Source organism: Mesocricetus auratus, unplaced genomic scaffold, assembly GCF_017639785.1.
Source record: "Mesocricetus auratus isolate SY011 unplaced genomic scaffold, BCM_Maur_2.0 Super-Scaffold_100007, whole genome shotgun sequence".
Taxonomy (NCBI): Eukaryota; Metazoa; Chordata; class Mammalia; order Rodentia; family Cricetidae; genus Mesocricetus; species Mesocricetus auratus.
The window spans coordinates 93,632,078-93,638,563 of record NW_024429191.1 but is presented as its reverse complement, the minus strand read 5'-3'; positions in this window follow the sequence as shown (position 1 = coordinate 93,638,563).

Below are 6,486 nucleotides of genomic sequence, written 5' to 3'. Positions count from 1 at the left end.
TGTGAGTTCGAGGCCAGCCTGGTCTGCAGAGTGAGTTCCAGGACAGCCTCCTAAACAATACAGAGAAACCCTGACTTGAAAAACCTAAATAAATAAATAATTTAAAAAATGGCAAAATAAAGTAAATATTTTATTGAGACAGGACCTCACTCTGCAGCCCTGGCTGACCTGGAACTTTGTAGACCAGGCTGGCTTTGAAATCAGGGATCCACCTGCCTCTGCCTCCTTAGTGCTGGGTTCTCCTTGTATATAAAGTCATGATGAAAAACCTCAATACACCCCCCCTTTTGAGACTCAGAAGGTCGCCTCAGTGGAAAATTCCCCAAGGTCCTTTCCCCTAGGCAGGGAACCAGGTCTAATTAAAAAGAACATCTGGTCCAGAGTGCTGACAAAGGAAACCGGCAGGCTGTAGAGATAAGTGCACATCTGACCTTGTGGTTTCTCCAGGGAGGATGAGTTAAGCCCGTGCTTCTGACAATCCCTATTGCTTGCCCAGATCTGCACCTGCAGCAGCTCCACTCCTTACAATACCCCTATTACTTTGCTTGCCAAAATTGTGTATATAAAAAGAAAGCTGTCCTAGAGCCTGGCGCATTCAGTTAGCCGAGCTGCTGAATCGCCCACAGACGCCTGTGTAAAAAATAAACCTCTTGCGGTTGCATCCAACTGTCTGATTATTGAGCTTGGGACGTCACTGGGGTATTCAGCCTGAAGCCCGCTTACTTCAGGTCTTTCATTCGGAGGTCCCACCGAGATTTGGTGTCCCCACTCAATAACCTATAGACGTCGGGAGGCGAGACGATTGGGTACCCCTTGTCTGTCTGTCTGTTCTTCTGTCTCACTGTTCTGTCTGGTGTGCACACATCTGAATCTGAGGGGCGTCCAGTGAGGGAATTGACGAATTCCATACTCACTTGGAGCCGCCGTCCTGGGAGATGCTCCAGGGTGTCTGGGGTCCTGGTTCTTCGGGGCCCCCTCTGTATTGGGGTGGTGAACAGGCCACCCTGTTGGAGGACGGGCTATGCAGAGACAGGAATGGGACTTTCTGAATCATGTGGGAGTGAGCTGGGGGTTCCACTCAAACACAGACAAAAGGAAAACTTCCTTTTGTTTATAGAAAGCTTCGAACGTACAAAACAGTAGAGAGAGCTGCACCGAGGGTGCTATCAGCCATGACACAGGTACAGCAATGAGCAGCTGGTAGCCCATTGTCTCATCTTTATCCGACACGTAGCCATCACTAGTGGACCAGATCACCTATCGATACATTACATTGCCCCAACTGTAAATATTCTCTTTATTTTATCGTATTTTTTATTTTTGGTTTTTCAAGACACGGTTTCTCTGTATTGTTTTGCAGGCTGTACTAGAACTCCCTCTGTAGATCAGGCTGGCCTTGAACTCACGGATACTCGTCGGCCTCTGCCTCCCGAGTGCTGGGATTAAAGGCGTGCGCCACCAACGCCCGGCTTATATTCCCTTTAAAATACCCACAGTGCAGCTTGGCATGGTGGCTCACTTCTGTAATCACAGCACTTAAGAGGGTGAGACAGGAGGGTTACTGAGAATTTGAAGCTAACTTAAATTACCTGGTAAGTTTCAGGCCATCCTGGGCTAGACTGTGAAGACTCCTAGAAATGAATGAATGAAAAAAAAAAGGCTGGGACATAGTTCTGTTGGTAGTGTGCTTGCCCAGAATTCTGAAGCCCTGGGTTCCATCCATAGCACCTCATAAAACAGTGGCACACCTCCAATGCACGTGAGAAGGCAGGAGGATCAGGAGTTTGAGATCAGCTTGTACACATGAAATCCCTTCTCAAAACCAACCAAACAAAGCAGCAAAAACCCACAACACTGTTATCATCCTTAAAACAAGCCTAAGGAGTTCCTTAGGCTCACGGCTGGGCTTCGGATGTGGACCAAAGGACCATGGTTAAGGTTTGCTCCCGGTCTAGTATCATCAGGATGTAATTGACCCTTTAAGAGGTGGAGCCTAATGGAGGTCTTCCCCTTTAAGAGGTGGAGTCATATGGAGGTCTTCCCCTTTAAAAGCCAGAGCCTAATGGAGGTCTTCACCTTTTAGAAGCAGAGCCTACTGGAGATCTTCCAGTCATGGAGGGTGGGTTGCCTTTAACTGGAAGACTGAGACCTCAGTTCTTTTTTTTTTTTTTTAATTTTATTTACCAGTTTAAATTTAGATAAGAAACAAGGTTGCTTCACAAGTCAGTTCCAGGTCCCTCTCCCATTCCCTCCCTTCCTCCTGTGCCCTCCCCCCAACCCCCCCCCCGTTATCCCCTCATTTTCCCAGGGAGGGTGAGGCCCTCCATGGGGGTGTGCATAGTCTGTCATTTCATATAGGGCAGGGCCTAGACCCTTCCCCAAGAGTTCAGGGTGAGAGTGCACCTCACATTGTTCTATGGGAGTCCAAAGTCCGTGTGTATACTTGGGATGGGTACTGATCTGCTGCCCAAGGCTCAATAGATTCCCTAGGCCTCTTCACTGACACCCAGATTCAGGGGGTCTTGATCAGTCCCATGCTGGATTCCCAGGCTGATGCCTGGGATTCAAGAGTTAACCTTTGTCTGGTCAGCTGTTTCTGGGGGTTAAACCAGCCCAGTCTTAATCCCTTTGATCATCAGTCCTCCCTCTCTGTTACTGGCTTTCTTGAGTTCAGCTCAGTACTTAACCAAGGGAGTCTGCCTCTTCTTCGATCAGCCACTAAATAAAGTTTCTGTTTCCCAGACTCTCTGGCCATAGGATTGTAGGCTGGCACTCCCCAGATCTATGTCTAAAATCCATATATGAGAGAGTACATGCCATGTTTCTCTTTTTGTGACTGGGTTACCTCACTCAGGATGGTTTCTTCTAGTGGAGACCTCAGTTCTTATTTATGTGTATGGGTGTGTTGCCTGTATGTACATATGTGCCCCACATGTGCACAAGGAACCCAGGAAGACCAGGAGAGGGCATCCCACAGAGGGCTTTCCTGGGACTGGAGTTACAGATGATTGTGAGCTACCATGTGGGTGCTGGGAATCGAACCTGGGTCCTCTTCAAGACTAGTGCTCTTAACCACCGAGCCATCTCTTCAGCTCCCTATAAATGAGATTTTTTTTATTTTAATAAAGAAACGTTGCTGGGCGTTGGTGGCGCACACCTTTAATCCCAGCCCTCAGGAGGCAGAGGCAGGTGAATATTTGGGGCTCTGAGGCCAGCAATGACCTATTGGGTGAGTTCTAGGACAGTCAGAGCTACACAGAGAAATCCTGTCCCAAAAAATCAAACAAACAAACAAACAAAAAATTAATGATCTAGGCATGGTGGTGCATACCCGTAATCCCAGCACTCAGGAGGTAGAGAAGATGAGGTACAGCCTGGGCTACACAGTGAGTCCAAGGCCAACCTGGGCTACAAAAGACTCCAGAAAACAAAAGCCCAGAAGGAACTCCACAGACACAACCGTTAGAGGAACTTAGAAAAGAAAACCCTCTGAGGGGAGGCTACCCAGGAAAGCAATAGCAGCTCGCAGGAGGGCACCGAGTCTTGTACTTGAGCCCATCGGCCCTACACAGTGAACTCCCTTCCTATTCCCATTCAGCGAGGCAAAAAGTTGCCGTTGAGGCAACTAAGGATGGAAGTGACGGACAGCAGCAGACTCCCTTCTGCCCTTCATGGGGTATCACTGAGGTCCATCCCTCCGAAGCCTAGCTAGTACATCTGGATAAGGAAGAAGCTTATTAACAACCTCCGCTCTGACTGCACAGCCTAGCTCAGAAATTATGCCTAGGGAAAGCAGGAAGCTATGATGAATCCTAATCTCTTCCTGGAGAAAATGACAACCTTGACAGAACAGAGTAACAGAGCAGAATTAAACCCTTGTTATCAAAGAAAGTCTTGCCATTAAAAACAATTAGGAGCACGATCAGTTCAGTGAAAACACGCGATACTGTGTACATTCTGTGCAATCCCTGTAGATCGCCTGATCCCCAGGAAGTGGTAGGATGAAGGCCCAGAGACAATATTTTCTCAGGGGGCATGCCTTGAGGCCTAGCCCCTCATTTCTGGGCGGCTGTCCCACTGTCCTGCTGGAGGACAGGCAGGCAGCAGGGGCAAAAGGCTTCTCCCCAGCGGGCAGCTGGCCCACTGAGCACACTGCTCTGCTGACTGAGACCTGGGGCCAGTGCCCTTGTCACACTGATCCTGGCAGGGAGACATCCTCCCCAGGGGTCTCTGCCCAGGAGCCAAGAACACTTAGGCCCCCAGGCTCTGTGCAGAGAGGTGAGAACAGAGGCTGCCGCTTCCTCACACCAACTTTGCGATGTCAGGCCTCAGTCCAGCTCTTTTGATCCATATCTAAGCCCTGGCCTGAATCTATTCTCTGCCTTCTAAATGTCTCATGCCTGAGAAACCTATGCCAGTTGTCAGGCATAGTGGTGCACACCTAGAATCCATAGAGGCAGGAGGAGCTCTGTGAGTTTGAGATAAGCCTGGACTATATAGCAAGTTCCAGACCAATTATGACTTCATAGGCAGACCCTGACTCAAACAAAACCAAAAGAAATGAAAACAAAACAGCAAAAAACTGTAGGTGAACTTTTCTTTCCTGCCTACCGGTTCCCAAATAACCTACATGGAGACTTAATATTAATTATAAATCGTCAGCTAATAGCTCAGGATTATTACTAACTAGCTCTTACAATTTAACCAATTCTTACTAATCTACATTCTTCCAGGTGGCATTACCTCTCTTTCGTCTTGAGCCTTCTGTTTCTTCTCCATATCTGGTTGGTGACTCTTCTCACTCTTCCCAGTGTCCTTAGACTGATTCTCGCCCCTAACCAATTCCTGTCCAGCTATTGGACAGTCAGCTTATTTTTTATTAAACCAATCACAGCGATATATATTCATACCATGTAAAGGAACACTCAAAAAAAGAAAAGAAATGTGCCAGGAAGTGGTGGCATATGCTTTTAATCCCAACACTAGGGAGGCAGGCAGAGCTCTGTAAGTTTGATCATTGTAGACCAGCCTGATCTACGAAGTGAGTTCCAGGACAGCCAGGGCTACACAGAGAAACCCTGTCTCAAAAACAAAAACAAAAACAAAAACAAGCAAACAAGTAAGCAGGGGAGAAGGAAGAAACCTGAATTAATGCTGTCACTGAGACAACAAATCTCTCCCATGGCTCTCAGGACATGTTGTCCATACATGTTGTTCATCCTCCCAAAAGTAACTTTAGAGGGCATCTTTATGGGTAGTCACAAGCAACAGGCCAGGTGCGGTCCTGTGTCCAGCCCCATCTGGATGCCTCAACCCCACCCTGTGATTTAACAATTGCTCTCTGCTATTGCTATTGGATGAAAGACAGGCATGAAACAATGGGAATGAGTTCTTGGGGGCACCACCTCAGAAACCCTGGGTGGACAGAAACCCCCTTGTCTGACCCAACCTCACCATGTCCTGTTTCAAGCATGTGGCCGTGCTTTCCAAATGGCAATCGGTCTACCTTTGGAGTGTAGGGTGGAGAGAACCAAGGCAAAAACACCCTGGCCCTGATGTGACTCCAGGACCAGGGCTTGAAATCCCACCAAATCCCCGAGCTTGCTCCAGGGTCAGACTGCAGAATCCCAGCAATCCCTGAGTTACCTGAGCACAAACTCCCATCAATCCCTAATCATGAAATCCCACCAGTGCTTGCACCAGAATCAAGCCACAAAAAACCACCAATCCCAAGCCATCCTGGAAAGTCCCACCTGTAAGAAACCCTATATAAGCTCTGAGCTCTCTTCAGCTTGCTGCTGCTTCTCATCCTTCAGACAGCCTCCCTCCTGGATTTTTCGTTCCCAGTAAATCTCCTGAGTGAGGTTTGTTGTGCATTGTGACATTTTCACAGAACTGTAACACAGACAGCAGGGTTGTAACAACTGTACCGGGAAGCCCTCCCCTGCTGGGGAAGAGTTGTTAGCTTGGGGAAACCTTTCCCTGGATCAGGGCTGTGTGCTTACAGTGACTTTGTAGTACTGTAAGTGTTACAATGGATGGCATGGGCAGGGATTCTGGCACTGGGGAGTCACAGACTACTGAGCTAGGATGATGGAAAGATATTCTGGCACCAGGGAGCCAAGGATTAGTAGGCATAGCAGCTTACAGCCCTGCTCCAGGGAAAGGCTTCCCCACTGTATTAGCTCTGCTCTGGCAGGGGAAGGTTTCTCCAAAGTTGTTACAGTTCGGCTCCATCCCCCAGAGAGTGGTGAGCAGGAGTATAACAACTCCACCCTGTCAAGGGAAGGTTTCCCCAGTGAAAAGTGTCTTCCCAGGGTTGTCTCTGTTCTGGTGAAGGAAGGTCTCACCCAAACATCATTCAAGAGATTTATTGGAAGGGAAAAATCCAGGAGAGTGGCTGCCTCTGCCAGGGTGGAAGAAGACAGCCAGAAAGCCACAAGCTGAACAGACACAGGGTTTATATAGGGCTTCTTAGGGGCGGGG